The sequence below is a fragment of the Talpa occidentalis genome, unplaced genomic scaffold (genome assembly GCF_014898055.3).
Source record: "Talpa occidentalis isolate TD23 unplaced genomic scaffold, MPIMG_talOcc4v2.1 talOcc4.8, whole genome shotgun sequence".
Classification (NCBI taxonomy): Eukaryota; Metazoa; Chordata; class Mammalia; order Eulipotyphla; family Talpidae; genus Talpa; species Talpa occidentalis.
The window spans coordinates 59,763,363-59,788,318 of record NW_023605194.1 but is presented as its reverse complement, the minus strand read 5'-3'; the positions used below and the strand labels follow the sequence as shown (position 1 = coordinate 59,788,318).

The 24,956-nt window shown below is 36.7% G+C and overlaps 1 protein-coding gene across 2 annotated transcripts in view; it reads left to right on the top strand.

Moving 5' to 3' along the window:
* Positions 1 to 24,956, top strand: part of PRKG1 (protein kinase cGMP-dependent 1) — a 1,331,556-nt gene that overhangs the window by 255,725 nt on the left and 1,050,875 nt on the right. The window lies entirely within an intron of this gene.

Here is a 24,956-nt window from a genome sequence, read left to right as displayed (position 1 = left end):
ACAAGAGCAATTGGTTTTAGTTCCAGAATATGACTGCAACTAATCATTGGACTTATTAGGCTCACTTCATCTGTACAAAGGTATAAAAATTAATAAATGTGATAACCTTAAGTTATTCAACCTGTTATACTGATCGCTTAAATGGTAATTGTATTAGTTTTATACACAGTATAGAAATATTAGTTGCTATCATATTGATATCTCTGCCATCAATATTTGTCATCTATCATGTTATACTTCTTCCAATTCTCTATAGATGTAGAAATGAATAGTTTACATTCTGAATACAATTTTGAGCTATAGTGTAGATGTTAATCCATCCACATTACTAGGATTTTTCAAGTTCTAAAAGATTTCAGTATAATCTATTTGAATTAATTAAATTATAAAAGAAGCAACATGATAATCAGAATGGGGCTATCAGTCTTAATCCCGTTAAAGTTCTGGTCACAAAGCTACTCCCAATGTAAGGTGAACTTGGAATGTTTTGGTTAGGGTGACCTAGTGCCTGGTTTGCCTGGCTTTACGTTACTAATGCTCTTATTCTGATCTCACTTTTATCAAATGATCTTCTGATCCCATATTTATATCTTAGTGTCTTTTTGACACTAAGTCACTGAGGTGACTATTTGAATAATAGAGCTTTCAGAAGTGTGTGCTGAAGCACAAAGCTCCAAAGTCACTTTACCTGGGGGATACACAGAAGTTTACTGAGATGGCAGATAAATCCATTTCCACAGAGCCCTGGGAACATTGGGCATAAAACAGTGGGACCTGTCACTTGGAACAGGGGAACAAAACAATGGGACAAACCTAAACATTTTAGTTATCCCTGAAAGCTGGAACAGGGGAACGGAACGTAGTTCCTCTGGTGGTTTGACAAAGAATGGAGCTCAGTCCTTACAGGACTTCTCTGTACTTACTCCTGGTGGTGAGATATATAGTACAGGCTAGCAGTTATGATCAGACTTTTGACTTCTCTTAGTGTTAAAAGACACATGCAAATTGAAGTCTTTATATTTTTGAGAATAATTAAATAACTAAATAAATAAGGAGGCTGTTTGAATGAAAACACAATGCTTGTCACAGTATGTCTCTAAATGTCTATAATGAAAGATCAGATTTTGAAATCACAAATACTTTTTTTTTTAAAGATTTATTTATTTATGCATACAAGAACTGGGATACAGGCCAGAGGTGCGGGGAGGTGGTGAGAGGATTCACCAGAGACAGAGTGGAGAGCAGAACAGGCAGATTGACTGAAATAAACTGCTGAGGGGAGCAGCAGGCGAGTCAGGAGAGGTCTGCTGTGCCATGTGGGTAGCTGCCTGGCCTGGTATCGAACTTGTGCTGCAGTGGCTTCAGATTGCTTCATAGTCTTGTGACTTAATCCCTTGCACCACCGGGGGGACCCAAAATCACAAATACTTCTAACATGTGGTAGTGATTTTTCCTGTTAATTTACAAAAAAAGAAATACTGTACTTCAGTTGACTATAGTGTTTTAGGACCTGACCCTTCACAAGGTTAGGACTATGTGACTTCTAACTTGGTTGGATATTTTTTACAGTATTGTTGCTAAAAATGAGTTTTACATTTATCTTGTTTACAGATGTCTACTGTATTATCTTGACATGTCCTTTAACGTTTTCCACAGGGAGAAAGTGAGAGTTCATTGAAATTGCTTGTTATTAAACCATAAGATAAATAATATGTATTATATTCTTTTTTAAAATTAAGACTGTATTCCTAATACCAAAATACAGGAATTATTGTAATTTCATTTTCTAAGTGATGCTACTTTAGTTAGAGCCGTGATTTATTTTTTACTATATCCTGGAAAACACTGACTCACCAGAAATAGTATTGGAATACCAGAATCATGAGATATAAGAGAGGATCCAATTTTCTTTGCTCTAACTTGTCTAACCATTATAGACAATTCTATTGCTATTTAAAAATATTTTCATACATAGTTTCACCATAGGGATTTCAAATATCAAATATAAAGAGCTGTTGTGTAAATTCGGGAATATGGTCTTCCAGTTTAAATATATTTATATTTATGTCAACGTTTGTTTTGTTATAAAAATAATTTTTAAATGTCCTCATTTGGTATGTGTAGAGCAAACAGCTAAGTGGAAAATCAGCTGGAATATAATGAGTGTAAGATACTCAATGAAAAAAAACTCACAAAGATGGTTTGGAATTATAATAACTGAAAAAAGAACTCTTTAGAAAATAAATCCATGACTTCAGAAAACAGGATAAACACATTAGAAAATTGGAGTTTGGCCAGCTGTTCTGTAGAAATAAATTAAAATAGAATTTCTTTTCTTAGCTAAAATATCAGCTCACACCCTCTCTAACCTTGAAAAGAGAAACTAGTTCCTAAATAGCATTCGTAACCCAGAAACCAGAAGTAAATAATAGAAATACTGGAACGTAGGAAAACAATACAGCAAAAAGTCAGATTTCATGAGGTTTATTTTTTTTTTTTAAAAATGCAAAAATAAGTATCAGAGAACCAGTTTTAACACCTTCTGACCCTAAATAGCACAGCACCAAGTATATACAAAAGTTCAAATTGGGGCTTCCCAGATACTCCATTTATAGAACAGCTTGTGTAAGGAGGTTATGAAAAGCACACTTAGCCAAACAGCTAAATGGAGATATTAGGCATTTAGTTTTTCTGCACATTTGGATAATGTGTGAAAACATTTCCAACTTTAAAAATATCTTTACACCTTCCTCTGTGCGAGAGTTAGAGTGAGGGTGATGCCTGATGCCAGCACACTAATGCCGGACAGGTCTGTGGTGGAGAAATAGGAGTTGGGAATGATACTCGCACAGCTTATTTCCATTTCTCTGTAATTAAGGGGTTCTGGTGGTTTCATAGTGTGGAAAAGTGGTTAAAGAAGTAATATAGCATAGTGGTTTAGAGTGGAATTCTAGATTGAGGTTTCTGCAGATGGAAAATTCTAGAAAGACCTGGGTTTCAATTGAAGGGAACTTCTCACCTAAAGGACCAAAAGGTTGAGACAACAAAAGTGCTGACCTTTCCAGCATCTAAGGAGATGAGAATTAAGGTAGCTTTGGGGCGATCTCTCTAACAGAATTATAAAATGAGCCTACAACTTTTTATGCCTGGCCCATCAGGAATTCTTGATAATTTATTATAATTCTTCCTGTAGTAATCCTTACTTCTGTAGTTATGTTAATTTTATATCCATTGAGAATTTGCCACATGCCATTCACTGAACTGGGTGCTTTCCATGACTTTCATTTTTTCGTAATTTTCTTTTTTTTAATTTCTTTTTTTTTTACATCATTGTTCATTTTTAAACAATATTTGCTTCCTCTCACCCCCTCAGGCATAGTCCCCATAGAATTTCCTTCACCGGGCCTCCCCAGTGGCGCAGCAGTTGAGCACTGGGTTGCGAAGCTGCCTGCAGCCTCTGCAGCTCCGGTTCGATCCCCGGCTGCTCCCCGGCCACCGGAGGAGGGTCCCGCATGGCGCGCAGACCTCTCCTGCCGCCCGCTGCTCCCCTCAGCAGTGTACTTCGGTCCTTCTGCCTGCTCTGCTCCCCGCTCTGGCTCTGGTGAATTCTCTCACCCTCCCGCACATCTGAGTGTACCCAGTGCTTGCATAAATAAATAAAAAATAAAAATAAATCTTAAAAAAAAAAAAAAAAGAATTTCCTTCACCAATGCACCCGTGCACCATCACCTCAGTCCCCTGTGCTCCTCCCTCCCTCCCTCTGATCCCTCTCCCTCCTCCTCCCCTGCATGGAATATTATTCAGCAATTAAAAAAGATAGACTCATGCCATTCGCAGCAACATGGAAGGAGCTAGAAGGAATTATTCTCAGTGAAATAAGCCAGAATGAAAAAGAAAACTATTGGATGGTTTCACTTATAGTAGGAATATTGGGGAGCCAAATAAGATATCAGTGTGAGAAAAATAATAACAGTACAAAACACAACAAAGCAAAAACAGACAATTATAAATCAGAGACATGACTTTCATTTTTAATGTTCACAACAACCTCAAGAAACAGGATCCCAGTTTTACAGTTGAAACCATGGTTCAGCCATGTGGAGCTCAGGTTCACCGAGTAAGTGGCACAGTCAGAATCTGAGTCCAGAACCTGATGCCAGAATCATGTTCTTTACTGAGTTAAAAATCAAAGAGGGCTCTCCTCAAGGACCATGAACATTACACAGACAATCTCTGAAGCTATCTCATTTCCTCTAGTCCGAAAAAAGCATCTCCCATAGCTAGTTCCTTCTTGGGAAATCAGTGACTATAAGAGGTGGGGAAGATGTTAGCAAACATTTGGTGTGGCTCATATGATTTTCAGAGGAGGACACTGAAACTAGGGAAATAAAATTTTCTGCTTTAGATCTGTAAATTAGTGGCAAAATTGGGACTAGGACTGCATTCTCCTTACGTTATCCCAGTGCAGTTTCTTATGAGTCAGGAATAAGTGGTTTTACAGATTATCCTCACAAACCCAAACCTATGAAGTGACAGCAAATGTCACAATTCACATAGCAGATGTTGTTTTAGGTTGCAATTGTTGTCACATCCTCTTTCTGCCAGATCTCTTTTTTTAGAATATCAGAGTGTAATCTGACAACCTGTGGAATTTCAGATGTAGAGAAAATAATTCTTCCTTTTCCCTGCCCCAAGTACTCCTCAAATTTAAGGATAATATACATGAGTTAATGAAAAAGCCCTTCAAAATCAACTATTCATTATATTTAACATATGAATGAAATCATTTGAAATCATTGGGATTTGTCTTTCTTCTTCTGACTTATTGAACATAGCATAATCCCCTCCAGTTCCATCCATGTTGTTGCAAATGGTAAGATTTCATCTCTTTTTATAGCTGAGTAGTATTTCATTGTGTATATATACCACATCATCTTTATCCTCTCATTTGTCCTTGGGCACTTACGTTGTTTCCATAACTTGGCACAAAGTGGGTACAGAACCCAAGTGGTCTATGGTGAAGGATTTGGGGTGTTTTCATGGTGGCTTTCATGTGGTAACATTTAGTTGAAGAGATATGAATTTTTACCCCTAAGTCACACACAGTACTATAAACCTCAATCAAAGTTTGTTGCCTCAGTATAAAGCTATATTTAAAAAATAAGTAAAATGTGAATAGATTTTGAAAAATCAACACCAGCTATTCAATAGCCCAAAGTCAATTTCTAAACTGTTTTATTTGTATGAACACTATTCAGAACCCTGGATCCCAAAGATCCACATCACTAGAGTGGAAAGTAGCCTTTTCTTTTCTTTTTCTTGCCCTCTCTGCCAAAAAAAGAAAAAGAAAAGAAAAAAGAAAAAAAAAAGGTGGCTAATACAGCAGTTTGGCCTGAAACGAAAAGCCTGCTGAATAAGTTGGGAAGCTCTCTGAGCTGAAATTCAAATAGAATAATAGCTATGGATTGTGATGAGGAAGGGAAGGGGAAGTTGTTCTGTATATAAATGACTGGCTGCAAGTTCTCTAATGAGCACACAGAGGAAAAAGGGCAGGATGTTGGGAGAAGAGCTGGCTCACCAAGTGCAAGTGTCAGAGGCCTGCAGGAAATGTGTCAGAGGCTAAAATGCTAAAGATCAGAACAGCTTTACAACTTTGTTCAGAACAAGAAGACAGAAGATGAAGGGTTGATTCTACCATCAGCCCTCTCAAGCAGTCACATTTTCCTTTTCTTCCCCCAAACATGGTAGCTTCTCTATCCAAGGAGATAAATAATGTATTACATAGGCTATAATACAAATGAGAGGTGATTGAAGCCCAAGGGTATGAGAAAATTTTAAAACATCACTTTGGTGCTTTAAATTCAATTCAGCAAACTGTTATTGCAAATCTATAATACCCTGACATTTTGTTAGATGCCAGGATTGTCAAGATGAATAAGATACCATCCTTGCCCTCAAGGGCTCACAGTGTAGGGGGTAAAACAACCATAGGACAACTTAATTATGTAACTGTGTGATAAATGCAATACCATATTGATTTCTGTTACTTTGTAGAGCTGTAAAGAATGGAAGAAGACCAACAAGATTATAATTGGCCAAAGGTTGATGTAATTTTAAAAAAGAAGCTCAATTCCATGAATTATAAGTAAATTAGGTTGTTACCAACCATGAGCAAGAATCTGGAATCAATTAATGAAAAAAGATAGTGAACATAAATGCAAGTTGGAGATGATTGCTAACAATCAGAGTGGATTTTCAAAGAAAAATTACACCAACATGATTTCATTAACCTTTTAAAAGAAGTAAATTGGATTGAGAGGCTAGAAAAAGTATAGATGCACATACCATATAACTCATTTCATATGCTGGTTTTCTGGGTCTTTGTATTCTTCTTGTCAAACAAGAAATAGGGCTACATGACATTCATACATTTAGACTGACTTGGGAATGCCAAATAATTGGTAGACATCAGTCAGGAGGGAGATTTCTGCTGATTTATAGGCCCCTTTTGTTGGTGACTTGGATAATGTATCAGTAAGGCACAGGAAACTGACAGCAGGCCCAAGCAGGCACATCTGAGGAGTGTTTAATAAAGGACGATTCCATGTGGCCACACTTTAAGGAACCATTAAAGAACAATGCAGAGTCTCACCACTGGCCTGGCAGCCTGAGGGGAAAGATCAGTCCCTGGACTTATATAAAGCCACATGAGTGAGAAGACAGGAACTGCCCTGGTTAGAACTTAGAGTGGCTGTTTCCTGACCTTGTACTTGAAGACCTGCTTATCCTTGATCTAGTGTCTCTGCAGGCATCCATGCACTTCCTCCTTCATAGACTCATCACTTCTGCAAGAACCTGTGGAAGTCGTTTATTCCTCTCTATATCAGTTATTTTTCTGTCTTTGACTTATTGCATGTGAAGACCTTCTTTAGACACATCTTTCCTTGTGCACAATCACTGTGGCATGGGCAGTTTCATCCCCCATCATGCCTGTGAGCATTTAACAGGGTGTCTTCGGAATACATCTGTGAACAAGGAGAAATCTGGGCTGACAGTAATACTTGCTTGGACTTGGATGTCTTGGAAATGTTAATTGAATGGTAGAAAGCCATAGATATGCTCCTAGGGAAATAGGGATGGGAAGAAAAAGTAAATGCACTCCGAGGAGACAATCTTTTTTATAGTCTCATATTGCTCTTTCTTACAATTCTGGTAAATTTCTAAAGACGTTATTCCATTGCTTTTGAAGTAAGTTATTTTTAGAATAAAGATAGAATATGGCATATTTGTTACCAAACAAAAATAACTTTGAGGTTTTTTGTTTTGTTTTGTTTTGGAAGGAGTAACCTCTTCCTTGGGTCAGTGCTGAAATGAAGTTTTTCTTATTTGAGGACTAGTATGCATTGATGACAACTTCTCAGGAAAGAGTAAATACTTTAAAAATGTGTCATAGATACTTTACATAACAGATAATACCTATGGGGCTAATCAAGACTTGTTAGCAATTTAATGAGATTTTCAATGCTTTATCTGTCAAACTGAAATGAAGAAAATGAAGCATTTGTATTTGATCTAGAAATATTCCCTTTCTTCCTTTTTCACCATTTATATTGCCAAGGTGAATGCACAAAAATAGTTTGTTGCAGGTAGACTGAAATTTCAAAATCTTTCCTGAGTTCACTTCTGTCTAGGGGGATATGCAAAATAGATCATATTTATTTATAGATTATACAACCTCTCTCTCTCTCTCTCTCTCTCCCCCCTTCCTCCTCTCATCCCCTCCCTCCTCATCCCCCCTTTTCTTCCTCCTGCCCAATTCCCTCTATTCCTCTTGCTCTGAGATTTCAAGGAATCCAAAAAAAACTTCTTTTAATTTCTCTCTACCTTAGAATGTCCTAAAGGACCCTCTGGGGAAAAAACACAATAAGGTTCTTGTATTCTCTCATAAGTTTTAAACTTCATATTTTCCAATAACTGAAAAAAATGTCATCACCTTTTGGTACGTTTGCAATAAAAACCTTAAGATTAAACATGATGTTACCATCCTTTTAATAGAGATTGATATTTGACTGGTTATAAATTTTCTATTACATTACTGTTTCATAACCTCTTACTGGGAAAAAAAAAGTCCAAGAGCTCATCAGGGCTGCTTGAGGTTCCTTATCAATTCTTTCCTACAACTGAGATCCTATCTTTTTAACTGCAGACTTCACAGTGGAAGCAGTTTCCTTTGTGAATCTTAGGGCCACATTCCTAAGACTTTGGACATACCAATTCAGATTGCTGCCTTCCTCGCCCAGCAAGTCACTCTGTCAAGCATGACATCAAGAGGTGATTAGAATTTTACTACCCTTGATTCACAGATCTTCACTTTCTCCTCTGTCTCTGTAGCTTCCCTTTGCTTAGCAACAGGAATGTGGCAAGCACTGTAAAGCCAACGGATTCCTTTTTTGCTCTCATATTGAAGAACTTAAGGATATAAGACAACCAATAAAACAGTGCACAATTTTCTCAGTCCTCCCATTAGAATTTTATTTTATGCTCTTAATACCAGGAGCTTCCTTAGGCCACAGGATTTTCACACTATTTCTGGTTGAAATTGACTTAATTGTGTAGCAACATGTGAACCCCTGTTGTCCAATGAGGGTAGCAGAATGTCAGCAGCCAGGGAAGTTAAGCGCCAATGCATCTTTCAACTATTAATATGCCCTCTTTTCTTCTCTATGTATTATTTTTAGAAATTTAAGTCATCTGGGTCAGGAATTAAGGCCATTCTTGTAGTGGAAGTTAAAATGAATTTGAAGCTATGCACACTGTCTTTATTACTTGTTAACACTTTTTTTAAAAAAAAGTTTTTTTCAAAAATTCAGCCTGTCACTTCACCATTGTTGGTTGATCCTCTTTGCTGAGCAAGGCATTATATTCCACACCCAGCAGAGTAGTAGATGAATGAGACTTAACCCCTGCCTTCCAGGAGTGGAGCAGACATATTTATTTATATAATATTAGACAGTTTTGAAGTTTCCAATATTCAACTATTTTTGACCTAAAAATGGCAATTCCATATACTATAGCCTAGTAACAAGTGCTGCAGTTGTGCTTAAGGAAAGCCAAGACTAAAGACCTTAAATATAATTGGTGGAATCCCAGAAGATTTTATGGGGAACATAAAATTTCAATAAGACCTAGACATTTGGGTAGGGCTGGATTCCCCTGAAACTAACCTCCTTCTGTCCTAAATGGAAGCAGGTTGGTCAAGCAACAGGGGGAAGAAATGTGCAGTTATACTTAGAACATAACACAGAGTCCAGAATAACTAGAACAAATAATTCATGGGTAGGCAGGGAAAGACAAATAAAGCTGAGACAGAAATTTGATGCCAGAGTGCATTATGTTATTAAGCTCTAACAGAGTATCAGAATTGAGGAAAGATGCCACAAATTCATGGCTATGTACCTATCTTCCACTATTCTTGAGATCTGCTCTTGTCTGCTCCCCAAGATGAGTTGACCTGCTCTGGTACATAAAGTTTATAGATAAATTTGACAGTATCTCATAATCACAATTTGAGGTAAATATCAACATTAACAGAAGGAGTCAATAAGTAAGAGGTAAAAGATACTGAACAAAAGTTAGATGAATAGAAAAAGAACTGAAAATGGATTAGGGCAGAGGTCACATACCTACAGTTTCTGGACAAGTAGCAGAGAATGAGGGGCTACAAACCATGACCTCAATTCAGCCTGCCACCTGTTTTTATAAAGTTTTATTGGAACACCAGCCCATTTATGTGGGTCTGCTACTCCTAGGCAGCCTATTCAGCTGCCATTTTGTCATCTAGGTCAAAGTGGTCCGGCCAGTTAGGAATAGGAGCCCAACCCTTATGCCCTTCAAATCAAACAAGAGCACAAAACTGGATCACACTGGGAAGGTTATGCATCACAGGGTATGTCCAGAATGCCGGGGGGGCTGAGGACCGATGCATAACATGTGCATCAGGAGGTATGTCCGGAACGCCCAGGGAGCTGAGAAACAATGCATAATACATACTCCTGACTCAAACATCATGAGGTATGACCGGGAATGCCCGGGGGGCCGAGGACCAATGTATGACAAGGGATCCCAGCAGCTGATCAGTGGAGTGCCTTGTTGATAAGATTAGAACCATGGCTGGGGGTTAGGGTGTGTCATCAAGTAGATTAGAAGTGCCTGGAGGGCAGACTCACAATCCCTAATCTTCTACACCCTTCCCCTTTCTTTAATCTCCTTAATCTCCTTACAATCAATTACATATGTGAATAAAAGGGCCAGGATCTTGCTCTTCAGCAGCATCCTGCATTATGTAGCCTGCTCCATGACTCCCCTTTGTCAGTGTGGTGTTGTCCGACGCAACACATTTATCCTCATATTGTCTGTGACTGTTTGCCTTCTGAACTGCCACTACAGAGTTGAGTGATTATGACATGAAAAATATGACTTAAATAATTATTATCTAGTCCTTTGTAGAAACAGCTTGCTAACACCTACTGTTAAAAAGGAAACAATGGGTTAATTTGGTTAACCTTTTATTTTTCAACTTCTCTTACAGTTATTGATATAGGAAATATTTTCCAACAATAGGAAAACCAGGAGTACAAATATGATAATGGCAACTGGCAGGCCCATGGCCTCAGGGGCACATCAGAAGGAGATTTGGGGACTGTCCTGGGTGGGATAGCACTTGTTTGCTGCCACTTACTCTAAGTTCTTTATGGAGGGCCTGTAGCCACATGCTTTCAAGAGGACTTAGTTATTGGGATGAATATGTGATATATCCAAGTTTTTTAAATATGGTCAGCTAATGTAGTAAAGTTTTCAACCTCACGGGTCAAAAATCAACATTTCTGTTGTCTGGGATTGCTCATGACCATGCATTTGTGTGTCTGGATTTGAAACTTAAGACAAAGAGACAAGTTGGGCAAAAAAGGTAGGGAGGTAAATTATACAGCAAGAAGATCAAGGGAGCGATGAATGACACAGTTTGCACATGGCCTGTGGGACTTGTGAATGAGAGTGGAGTAGCATCAGCAAGATGAAAGGACCCTGTTTATTCCTATCTGTCAAGTTTGCTTTAGAGCACAATTAGTTTTTAGGGCATTGGTGAAATGATTCAGATATACTGACAGTTTTTATTACTATGTTTATTGAACTAATTTCCCCTTCTTTACCCCTCATATGGTACTTTAAAATGCGAGGAGAGAAAGGAATTAATCATGCATCTGGAACTTAGATGTCTATTTTAAAACAGAAAAAAAAAAGAGGTTAAATAATTAAATGGGCGAAACATATTTTTTGGTCTTCTTCAGATGTGTGTAAGGAGAAGGAATACTCAAAGGGAAAACTGGATTAAATATTTTCAATGAGAAGTTTAAATAAATATGCACTGAACTTTATAACCCTGACAATTGAATATACACAGCAAAACCTATTTGTCTTTTTAATGAAGCAAATCACCCGGAGGACAGAATCTTGTTGAATTTCTTTACTCCCAAATCCTCAGAGTCCAGGACAGCATATCCCCATCATAGGGCACCTGCTAAATTTGTTGAATGAATGGATACATGAATGAAAAAGCAAAGGATACCCACGTGTAACCTGTATGGTGTATCTCATTGCTGCTACTTATGGCTTCCCTTTTGCTGATGACCTTCTATTCTCTACCGTACTTTATTTTCCCTTTCCCAAACAAAATTCTTTTTAAAACCAGATTGCATAATCTTTATTCCTACTTTTGGCCAAACCTATTACTAATTTCCATATTTCACTATTACTTGAACTTCACTTCAGCTTGAACTTTTTCTTAACTCCCTCACACCATCTTCTTTGTGTAGGCAATCATTTTCATTCCTATGAACTGAATAACCATTTCTTCAAACAACAAAAATTACAAGAGTCATAACAAAGTGATAGGAAAAACATTAAACAACAATAATTAAAGGGCTTAGATAAACTCAGAAATTTAGGATTGAATCTATCTTTGCCTAGTGGAAAGTGAGCCAGATTGTCTTAAGCTTCAAGGGTTCCTCCTGAAATGTTTTTATTCTGTCCAGGACAGTTACTTATCCACATCACACAGTCAATAAATGCTAGTTTCCTTTTCTGTTTTAGGTTAAGGTTAAATAGATATTAATATACCCAGATTATCCTATTAAGTTTTGATTAATGTAAAATTAATTTCTTTTTTTTTAAGATTTATTTATTTATACAAGCACTGGGTACAGTCAGAAGTGCGGGGGTGGTGAGAGAATTCACCAGAGCCAGAGCAGGGAGCAGATCAGGCAGACTGATGAAGTACACTGCTGAGGGGAGCAGTGGGCGGCAAGAGAGGTCTGCGTGCCATGGGGGACCCTCGCCGGTGGCCAGGGATCGAACCGGCACTGCAGAGGCTGCGGGCAGCTTCGCAACCCAGCACTCAACCGCTGCGCCACCGGGGAGGCCCTAAAATTAATTTCTATATACTTTTTAGTTCTATCAATTACAAATCAAAATATTGCTAATAATTCATTTTGGAGAGAATAGTCTGAGAATCATTGTTAATGTTTTACTGGAAAAATGCTTTTTTAAACCTGTGATTTAAAATGGTCCTCACATTCCTTTTCTATCATTTTTCCCCTCCCACCATTTATTATATACCCTGTCTCTTCTCCCTACACCAACCTCAGAGCCCTCATTGTGTTAATTGATATCCATTGGAATTTTAAAGTATTTTATGATATCGAATTGTCTGCTATGTAAATCTCCATTATTTATTTTTAATGTTTGGACTCACCTTGCTACACATAATTCTCTCAAATTCCTTCCATTGAAAATGACTGCATTTTATTCTTTCTCATGTCTGTATAATACTCCCTAATGTGAATATCATTCACTACATCATCTTGAAACAGTCATCTGTCAATGAACATTTAGGCCACTTCTGTGTCCTAGCTATTGTAAATGATGCTGCTGTGAACATTGTGGAACATGTGGGGTTTTGTGTTGATGGTTCATATTCCTTGGATATATGCCCATGATTGGCATTTCTGGTCAGATGATATTTCTGTTTTTAGTTTTTAAGGTAAATTCAGATTGCTTTCCATAATAACTTGTACCAACAGTGTAAAAGTTTCCTTTTTCTCTGTATTCTCTCCAGTATATATTGTAGCAGGCCTTTTTACTATGTAACATATTTATGGGCATGAGATACTATCTCATTCTAGTTTGAACCTCCATCTGTCTCATTAGAAGTGATGATAAACATTTTGTTATGTCTTCAGCCTTCTGATTATTCTTTGTGTTGACTTTTGTCTTCATATCTGCTGCCCATTTATTAAGTGCATTGTTTATTTTTTATTGTTGAATTGTATCTTGAATATTAATCCCTTATCAGTTATATGTTGTGTAAATATTTTCTCCCATTCAATAGCATGTCTTTCTAATTGTCTTATATTTTCTTTAACTGTATAAAAGCTTTATAACTTGAGGTATTCCCAGTTGATTAATATTGTTTTTGTCCCTTGCCATAGGAGTTGTGTCACAAAAAAATTGTTATTGTTGATGTCATGGAACTTTACATCAGTGTTTCCTCTATGTATTTTGTTGTTGCAGGTCTTATATCTCAATCTTTAGTCAGTCTGGAGTTTAATTTTGTGTATGGCATTAGAGACTGATCCAACTTCTTTCATGTTTGGTTTTCCAGTTTTCCCAGTATTATTTATTAAAGAGACTGTAATTTCCCCATTTTATGATCACAGATGCTTTATCATAGATTAGGTACTATTAGGTATTTGGATTTATTTCCGGACTTTTTAAAATTCTATTCCACTGATCCATGTATCTTTTTTTGTGCCAATACCATAATGTTTTTATTACTGTTACTTTACAGTAAAGTACAAAATCAGAAGTGGGATACCTTTATTTCTCTCCTTTTATCTCAGGGTTGGTTTTTCAATTTGAGACCTTTTGTAATTCCATGTAAATTTCAATATTTTTGTTGAAGTTCTTTGAAAAATATTGCTGTCATTTTGATGAGTATTATGTTAAATTTATATATCATTTTAGGCAGTAGTCATTAAGATTGTATTTATTCTCTCATGTGTGGGCATTGGTTAGCCTTCCATCTCCTTATGTCACTAAATCCTTCAGTAACATCTTGTAACTCTCTTTATATAGGACATTTACCTCTTTAGTTAGGTTGATTCTGAGGTATTTAATTCTCTAGGGGAAAATTATAAAAAAGAGTTATTTTCTTTATTTTTTTGTTTGCTGTTTATATATTTTAAAAAACCAACTTTATGTATATTGAATTTGTAACATGAATTTACTGTATTTGCTTATTGTTTCCAATAACTTTTTGATGGGGCATTTACGATTTTCTATATGGTCATATCTTCTGCAAGTAGTGATGTTTCACTTCTTTTCCCACTTGTATTCATTTTATTTCCTGTGTTTTTCTGATACTTCTGGCCAATACCTCTAGTACTAAGTTAAACAGAAGTGGTGACAGTGGGCATCCTTGTCTTATTCCCAATCATAAGGTGAAAGCTTTTAGTACTATATTGATTATTGGTTTGTGATATATGATCTTTACAATATTGAGGTAGGTTCTTTCATCATAAATGGGTGTTGACTTATCAAATGCTTTCTCTGCTTCTATTGATATTAGCATATCATTTAGCTTTCCTTGTGTTTATATGATGTATATCATTAATTGATTTACTGATATTAAGCCATCCTTGCATCCCTGGAATAAATACCACTTGATCATGTTGTATAGTCCTTGTGATACAGTGTTAAATTCAATTTGATAGCATTTTGTTCAAGATTTTTGTATTGATGTCCATCAAGGATATTGATCTATAATTTTCTACTCTTATGCTGTTTTTGTCTAGTTTCAGTATTAAGACAATGTTGGCATCATAAAATGTATTAGGGAACATTCCTTCTTGTATTTTCAAAAACAATTTCAAAATGGACATTAGTTCTTCAGATATTTGATGAAATTTTTTGTAATGCCATTTGGTCTTGTGTTTTTAAGGAACTTTTTAATTACTCCTACAATTTTCATACTTGTGATTATTTTTTTCACTTCTTCTTTTTGTTCCTTGGCTTGTCTTGGCAGGCTATAGAGATCTGGAAATGTGTCCGTTTCTTTAAGGTTATAGAATTAATTGACATGTAGTTGCTCATAATAGCCTTTTATGATCCTTTGTATTTCTGTGCTATCTACAGGGATTTCTCCTTTTTCATTTGTTATTCTGTTAATTTATGGTTTTTTCTCTCTCTCTCTTTTGGTCTTAATTAGTGATTTCTCTATTTTGTTTTAATTTTTAAGATAATTTTCCAACCACTATGGAGAGCTGTGTGGAGATTTCTGGACCTACTAAACATAGAGCTTCCATATGATCCAGCAATTCCACTCCTAGGTATTTACCCAAAGGACACAGAAACATCAATTCCAAAGAACACCTGCACCCCTATGTTTATAGCAGCACTATTTACAATAGCTAAGCTTTGGAAACAACCCAAATGCCCAAAAATAGATGACTGGATCAAGAAGATGTGGTACATATACACCATGGAATATTACTCAGCATTCAAAAAAGATAAACACATGCAATTTGCAGCAACATGGATGGCGCTGGAAGGGATCATGCTCAGCAAAATAAGCCAGAAAGAAAAAGAAAAATACCGGATGGTCTCACCCATAGCAGTAATCTAGAAAACTTAAATAAGGGACCAGGAAAATGAATAACTATAAGAAAGTGAAAATCAAAATCAACAAAAACTATGAACCAGAGACACTTTTTGGGGGTGGGTGGCGGGAGGGGAGGGATTGGGGTCAAAATGGGGGGGTTGCAGGGCCTCCCCGGTGGCGCAGCGGTTGAGCGCTGGGTTGCGAACCTGCCCGCGGCCTCTGCGGCGCCGGTTCGATCCCCGGCTGCTCCCCGGCCACCGGGGGAGGGTCCCACATGGCGCGCAGACCTCTCCTGCCGCCCGCTGCTCCCCTCAGCAGTGTACTTCGGTCCTTCTGCCTGCTCTGCTCCCCGCTCTGGCTCTGGTGAATTCTCTCACCCTCCCGCGCTTCTGACTGTACCCAGTGCATGTATAAACAAAACAAGCAAACAAATAAATAAATAAAAACATGCCTCTATTAAAATAAATAAATAAAATAAAATAAAATTAAAAAAAAATGGGGGGTTGCAATTGTATGGGGAATATAAAAATAAAATTTATTATAAAAAAAAGATAATTTCATTAATATTTTTATATAGCTTTTTGATTTCTATTTCATTTATTGCCATTCTGATTTTTATTCCTTTGTTCTACTAATTTTGGATCTTGTTTGCTCCTCTTTTTCAAGTATATTTAGATGTGATATCAGATTGTTTACATGGGATTATTTTGTTTCTTAATGTAGGTCTGTGTTGCAATATTCTTCCTTCTTAAGTTGGCTTTTGCTGCATCGCATGCATTCTTGTAGATTATATCAACATTTTCTTTTGTCTCAATATATTTTTTTAAATTTACACATTCATTTCTTGTTTTATCCAGTAGTCTATTGAGAAGGCTCTTGTTAATATCCAATATTCATAATTTTTCCTGTTCTTTTTTTTTCTTCTATAGTTAATTTCTAACTTTGGCAGTATAGTCAAAGAGAATACCATGTATAATTGTGTTTTTAATGACAATTGACTCTGTCCCAAGATATATCTATTCTGAGAATGGTCCATGTGCTCTTGAAAAAAAATATGTATACAGTGTTTCTTGGGCGGAGTGTTCTGTAGATGTTATTAGACATATTCTGGTTCCTTGATTAAGGCTATTGTTTCCTTATTTATTCTTTGCTATTGATCTATTCTTTATTGTAAGTGGGGTATTAAAGTCTCCTGGTTTATTGTGTTGTTATCAGTATCTGTCAAGTTCTGTAGTTAGTTTGTTTTATCAGATCTAAGTATAACTGTTACTATTTTTTGTGTGTGTGCCATTTGCTTCTGTAATTTCCAAGCTTTAACTCTAAGTCTGTGCTTGGCTTTGTTGGTGAGATGAGTTTCTTATAAAAAGCAGAAGGTTGGACTTTGTTTTGAAATGCATTCAGTACTGCTCATCGTTTGACAGGTGAGTTGAGGGCATTTACATTTAAGGTGATTATTGAGAGAAAAGTGTTCTTTGCCTTTTCACTTTGTCCTTTTTTTTTTTTAAGGACTTCCTGTTGTGTTTTTTAAAATTCCATTTCTTCTTATGCTTTTATTTAAGGGTTTTATTGAAGTTAATATATGATGAGGTATTTCTGTGAACCACTGAAGGTCTGATCTCTAGCTGTTTCTGGCAGGCCACATGGTTACTTTCCTTCTCTTCATTCATGTTAGGTTATTTAGGTATCTTTTGCCTCCATATTCATTTTTCTGTTGCTTTATAATATTTTCTTTAGAATTTATTTCATGGGTGGCTTAGTGTTGATAAATTCTCTTGGGTTTTGCTTTCCAGTGAACATCTTTACTCTTCTTTCTGTCTTGAATGCTAATCTTGCTGGGTAAAGGATTCTGGACTGGCAGTCTTTTTCATGTATTTTATTTTAATTTTTTAAAAAGATTTATTTCATTTATATAAGAACTGGGGTACAGGCCAGATGCGTGGGAGGGTGAGAGGATTCACCAGAGACAGAGTGGGGAACAGAACAGGCAGACTGATGAAATACACTGCTGAGGGGGGCAACGGGCGAGACAGGAGAGGTCTGCTCACCATGTGGGTTGCTCCGAGGCCAGCGGGAATTGAACCAGCACTGCAGATGCTGAGGACAGCTTCACTGTGCGGCGCTCAACCACCTGCACCACCAGGGAGGCCCTTTTCATGTATTTTAAATATTTACTTCCAGTTTCATTGTCCTTATAATGTTACTATTGAAAACTTTACTGAGTCTGACTGGTGTTCCTATATAAGTTACTCTTTTTTGTCTTGATATTTTTAATATTGTGCCCTTCTTAGTGGTTTTCAACAGCTTTATTATAGTGTGTTTTGGTAAGTGTCTGGCTGGTATTATTTTGTCACTCTTTGGTCCTCTTGGATCAGTGTGTGGTTCATTTCCCAGATTGAGATGATTTTCAGTAATTATTTCTTTTTATCAATTTTCTTTCATTCTTTTCTCCATTTGAGATCCAAATGATATGGATGTTATTTCTCTTTAAGCTGTCCCAAAGGCTCATATGCTGTTTCATTATTTTTTATTCCTTTTTTCTCTACATTGTTCTATTTGTGTGTTCTCCAACATTGTATGTTTGAGCACATTAATTTTCTCCATTGCTTCTGCTTGTCTGCTATTGAGGCACTCAGTGTGTTTTTTAAATCAGCTATAATGTTTTGACTGTTATTTCTAACTGTAGCTGCCTCATATTTTCTTTATTTTTACCCTGTTGTTATATTCTCCATTGTTTTCTTGAGTGTCATAATCATTGTGGGAACTGTTACCTTAAATACCTCTTTTGTCATATTCTGCAATCTACTGAGTTATGGCTCCTCTCAGGTTTGTTTTTTTTTTTTTTTTTTTTGTTCTAGCATTCTTGGTGTGTTTTCTTTTTAAAGATTTATTTCATTATGCATACAAGAACTGGGGTACAGGCCAGAGGTGTGGGTGTGAGAGGATAAACCAGAGACAGAGTGGGGAACAGAAGAGGTGGACTGACTGAATTACACTGCTGAAGAAAGCAGCGGGTGAGTCAGGAGAGGTCTGCTGCTCCATATGAGTAGCTCCCTGGCCAGCTGGGGATCGAACTCCTGCTGCAGTGGCTGTGCATAGCTTCATAAGTTGCGTCTTAACCCCTTGCACCACCAGGAAGTCCCTCTTGGTGTATTCTTCTGTGTTCTAATTTTTACTTTTTTAGGGGCTGTAATACAGATAAATTTTCTGTTTTCTTTGCACCTGTTGATGTAATCTGAGGACGAGTACTAGTGAAGGGTAGTAGTTATGAAAGAGGCCTTGCTTAGTAGCGCTCTGTGAGACCATGACTACAAGCTAGACTGTTTCTTGATGGTTGCAGGTGAGAAAGCAGGTCATGAAGCAAACATGTGGGGAACAGGAACAAGTATTTATTATGATAATACAAGGCAGTAGGAGATACACAGGCAGCAACAGTGTCCAGCAATGGCCCCATGCCCCATGAGTGATCGTGAGAGGACCCCTACACAGACACTGAGGAATCCTTTTTGCTTTTATATGATTTATGGACAAAGTGCGCACCAGGCCAAATTTAGGCTTAGTTACAGAAATATGTGTTTGCTCATGCGAACTATACATCAAGGTTACATATTATTTACTGTTCTCTGTACATTCAGACTACATCTCAAAGCTACATATTATCTACTAGGCCACTTGTGCTGGATAGTCACAGTGAAAAACATTAGGAGAAACCCTGAGAAAACTCACTGTTTTCCAACGGACCCTGCAGGTACTGAAGGATCACCTCCACCACTCAGGAATTCCAATTTTCTTCTTTGCTCTGGGTGCCAGAGTTGTGTGGCAGGGACTCACAGTGATCCCCTACTCTAGGCCAGCTCCTGGGTCTTACTGTTTCTTGTTTTATTGTGTCCATTTCTATCCTCGGCTGTTTTTAAGCACTTGATGCAGTACTAGACACAGATTTTAGTTGTTGTGGGTCACAGGCTGGGAATTATTCTCTTTTCTTTTCCTGCATAGGACTTTATACTGGGGTATTTGCTGCTGTTATTGGTAGGTGCTTCAGTTCTGGTTTGTTCAAGAATTTCTTTGTTTTGGTTTTATCCCTGTTTGGGGGATGGTGATAAGTATTTAGAATATTTCAGCCTCTTCTATTGAGAATACTAGTTACCCTGACCTACTTCTCCCTGCTGATTCAGGCCCAGGTATTCTATATTGAGAGCGTTAGCCTCAGTGAGCAATCTTCAATCTGCACACCCACTCCTGCAGCTCTTCATCAGTATATCTTCCATCCTGTGGGCCAAGTTATACACCCCATTATCCAGTGCAGAGCCAGGTCCAGGAGTCCCTGATGTTGGCTTGTGCCTGAGGCAACAACTAGAGGGCTCTGTACAGCAACCACCCTCCCCATGTGAGTTATACTGCCCCATTATCACTGTAAAAGAAGTTCACTTAAGGTTTTTTCCTACCCTTTTCCACCAGACCATTGCTCCTATATGTGCTCTGTGGTTGTCTAATTTTCCCTCAAGGATTTTCTGCCTTTCTTTTACTATAATCTAGTTGTAAGTGTATGAGAAGGAGCTGGTGGCTTTACTCTGCCACCATCTTTCAGAACTGGTCTGTGCATTCTTTTCTAAGATGTTATTTTCAACTTCACATTTCTCTGGTTATATATAGCTCCTATTGTAGAAAAGAGGTCAACAATATAATTGGATTTGTACAACATGGTGTTTAAGAGCTGAAAGTAACCAATAGGATCAATCCATTTCATTCTATTTATTTGTCTGGTGAGGAAACCCTGGCCATATAATGGAAATAATTGATTCTATTGCAGTCTTTGCTGAAATATATTTGTTTAAAGAAGTGCTAGTTATAATAGTGCTAATAGTTCATATAAAAGTGCCATCTAAATTTCTAATGTTTATTCACTGTTGTAACTTTAAAATAACAAATTCTACATGGTGCAGATGGCTGCATAGAATTTAGAGAAAAGGAACAGTTAACGATTATTACAACGAAGGGAAATGCCTTAAACTGTTTCAAATTAAACTTGTACTACATAATATTCATAAGATGATGTAACTCTTAATTGATCTAAGGAATTAGTAATTGAATAATGAAAACATAGATCAGATTAAGGATAAAGAGATACACATCCAAAGGTAAAATTTATCTAGCTCAAGAGATTTAGAAGTAATATGATGGCTAATGTAAATTATTTCTTAAAAAACAGAAATAAAAAACTTTTTGGTTTTGCTTTTTATGAGAAGAGGCAGACAGTAAATGTCATGTTTAAAATATCAGCCATGCTTAACTCATCTTTTAAAATCATTCTTTATAAAAAGTAGGTACAAGCAAATTTTAGCAAGTCAAGGTATATGGATTCTTTTTAAAAATAGCTTGAAAATAAATCTTTAAAAAAATAAAAAGAAAAAAAGAAAAATAGCTTATAGGAAAAAACTAGTTAAATTAATACCTATGGATCAAAATCAGTATCTATGTAACTGCATATATTATTGTTATATAAACAGAAGCAAAAGCACATGAATATTAATATGAACATTATTTTGATATACAGAATATGTCAGAAAATGTAAAGTAGTGAGTCTTAAAAATATAGGCCAAAAAATATAGACCTGGAAACTGTCATTTCTTATTTGCTGTTTATAAATGAAAATACATTAGTCCTACTATCTTGGGTACTTACATAAATTTTAATAGCTTTTGAAAAATATTTATGAGATAATGTATGTTTACATTTTTGTAAGTGTGGGATCCCTCTCTTTCGGAAGTTGTTACCATAGTACACCCACCACTAAAGCTTTTTTTAGAACAGACATATTACTAGGGGATGGTTTGGATTTTAATAAAGTGTTCAACTCAGTTTTCTCAATTTTTATTTGTAAAATAATTCAGTTTTCATTAGTGAGAAAAGCAGTCGATAAATGAGAAAATGTGAATGTTTACTACAACAGCCACAAGTAGCAGCATATTATGAATTGCTCTCTTTAACAAAGGATAATATTCATTCACTTATTCATTCATTTATCCTTTCAACAGTAATGACTGTCTCTGTGCTGTTCTAGTGCTTAGGTAGACCAGTGAACATGACAGATACCCCTATGATTGTGAAGCATATATTCTAGCTGCCAGGAATATTTATCATCTTTGTATTCTAAGCGAGAAATTTATAATTGCAGACTCTAAAATGTCATATTGTACTTAGGTGGATAAAAAAGAATAATCATTTATGTTGAATAATGTTTTGTGGCTTAGGACATGTCCATCTTTGTTTAATTCTTCAACATACGTGGTATTTTGTTTTTCAAATGAGAAAATTGAGATCCTGAAAGGTTTACTGACATCTCTGAGTCGCATGGAGAGAAAGTGGCAAATAAGGCTTGTCCTTTTCATTAGGGACAATGCAGGTTTTACTCCCCTATCCTGCCTTGCACAGCTTATGGGTGGAAGAGCATGTGTGGCTTCAGGTGTGGACAGACATCTATGCCTATTTTGATTGTAGCAAGAGTGAGTATTTGGTGACAAAGTCCACAGGCTAAACAATACTAGGAAAACGTGTGTGAGATACCATATCTGTGGTGATACCAAGCAATCGAGTATCAAGGCATTTGAAAGAATGAAGAGTGAATGAGTGTCTGAGACTCACTTTGGATCATTGATCTGGGAATAAGTTTAACCAGTGGAAAAATGTGAAGAGTGCTTTGGCGTGATGGAGTAACCTATCAAGTAAAGTTACAGAGGCCTGGTGAATTCCCCAAAGCAGTCTTAGACTTTGATGGATAGCTTGTCAGCTGCTTTCTGTCTGAATGCGTAGTTTCTCCCTACTGACTACAGGAAGTGAGGAGCTTTTCCGGAATTCTCTTTTACAGCGTGGTTAGGGACCTACCTTCCATTCTCTCTGAAAATTTTGCTTTTCTCAGAGTAGAAAAGCACTTTGCCTTCTTGTTTTTAACAATTGGCTCTGCAAAACTCCATCAATGACAGAATAGAATTGTAGGGTGAATAGTGAAAGGATAGAACACGCATCTCCCATGGCAGTCCATTTAAGCCCCTTGACTCCCTTCATTACAATAATTGTTGTAAGAAATGTGGGAGGAAGTTGAAGTATTGGGTGCACAGTGTGTGCCAAGCTCTCTTCATGCCCTCTCCCTTCCGGTCCTTGTGGGGAGTTATCACTGCCAGGCCTATTTCCTAGAGGAGAAAGCTGGAGGATATGGAACTAGAATCTTCCAATGCAGTGCTTTGTCCCCTGTGTGTGTTTTTGCCTATTGCTTCCCATATCCATTTCCTCAATATGTCCTTTTTTATCCCATTATAATTTTAACAGCTTTATTTAGATGATTGAGATATAAAATTCTGTGCATTTAATACAGTCTGATTAGTTTAAGTATATTCAGACAGCTGTGAAACTATCAGCACAATCACTATCAATCATTTCCTTGTGTCCCTTTGTGTATATGTGTGTGTGAAGAATATTTCAACACAAGATTGCTAATGTTTTTTTGAAGTATACAATATTGTTTACTAACTAAAGACATAATGTTGAATAACAGATCTCTAGAGTTCATTTATCTTGTAACTGATACTTTATACCAATTGAACAATTCTCTGATATGTCAAATAAAGGACAGCTTTTTTGTCTCTTCTATGAGTACAGATGAACCAATGTAGTCCATCTTTAATAATCTGTTTCGCATAGTGTCAAACACAGAGTAAACAGCAAATCAGTATTTCTTGTATATAATTGGTTACAGCAGCTTGGAGTGGGGAAATTTTTGCATGTTTGAGTATAGATTTTGGTTGTGTGCATCTCTAAGGTATTCTGGGCACCTATTTTGTAAATTATCAGGTATTTTTGTAAGTTGCTTCTTTACCCTGGATAATCAAGCCTTGAAAGGAATTTTGGATTGCTTTGTACTTTTAAATATCAATCCTCTCTTTGCATTTTGTCAGCTATGAACTATTTTTACTTTTTTTTAATTTTATATATTTTTTACATCATTTTTCATTTTTGCACAAAGTATGCATTTCATCTTGATTATAGTCCCTATACAATTCCCACCTCCCTATTTTTACTTTTTTAAATAAAAATTATTTTAATGAAGTAGCATTGTTTTATATCCTTGGTAATATTTTGACAGTATAGGATTTCTTCTCTCAGATGTGGTCACTGTAGCTCTCTCATCACCAAAGCACCTGTAGTCCATCACCATAGCCCATTGAGCTCTCTTTCCCCCAACCTCCACCCTGTTCTCATCTTTCTTCCTCTTCCACCCCTCTTGGGTGCCTCAGATCTATGGTCAGCTTTCAAGGGTTGGTTGGTTTTTAAAGTTTGTCTGAGTCTTTGCTTGATTTCTCTACATTGTACATATCAATGACACCATCTAATATTTTATCTTTCTCCTCTGACTTATTTCACTTAGCATAATTCCTTCCAGTTCCATCCATGTTGCTGCAAAAGACATGAGTTTATCTTTTTTGCTCCCTGGGTAGTATTCCATTGTGTTTATATATCATAACTGCTTGATCCACCTATCTGTTTTTGGCCATTTAGGTTGTTTCTGTATCTTGGTTATTGCAAATAGTGCTGCCATAAATATAGAGTGCAGGTTTCATTTCAAATTAATGTTTATGTGTAGCTATAAATTTTTTTGTTGGAATGAGTTGCCCAAAGAGAGGAAATGTGATTTGGCAGAATATGTGTATTTCATATTCATTTGGACCAGCTAATTCCAACTCCCTAACACCCAAATGTAGTTAGTGTACAACATTCATATATATTTTCATGTTCTAAATCAATTTTTTTTTATTGATTGAACTTTTTTATTTTTTTACATTGTTGTACATTTTTGTTCAATATTTGATTTCTCCCCCTAGGTGTAGTCCCTACATATCTCCCACCACCACATCACCTGTGAACTATCCCCATAGTTCCTTGTGCCCTTCCCTCCCCTGTTTTGACCCCTCTCCCTACCTTTTCCCTGCTGTATACCTCAGATCTATAGTTTGTCTGCAAGTTTTGTCATTTTTTAAACCCTTTTTTCTGTTCCCCTATATTCCTCCTATACGTGAAACCATCTGATGTTTTTCTTTTTCCTTCTGACTTATTTCACTGAGCATAATCCCTTCTAACTCCATCCATGTTGCTGTGAATGACATGAGTTTATCTTTTGATTGCTGAGTGAGTATTCCATTGTGTATATATACCACATCTTCTTGATCCAGTCATCTGTTTTTGGGTAATTAG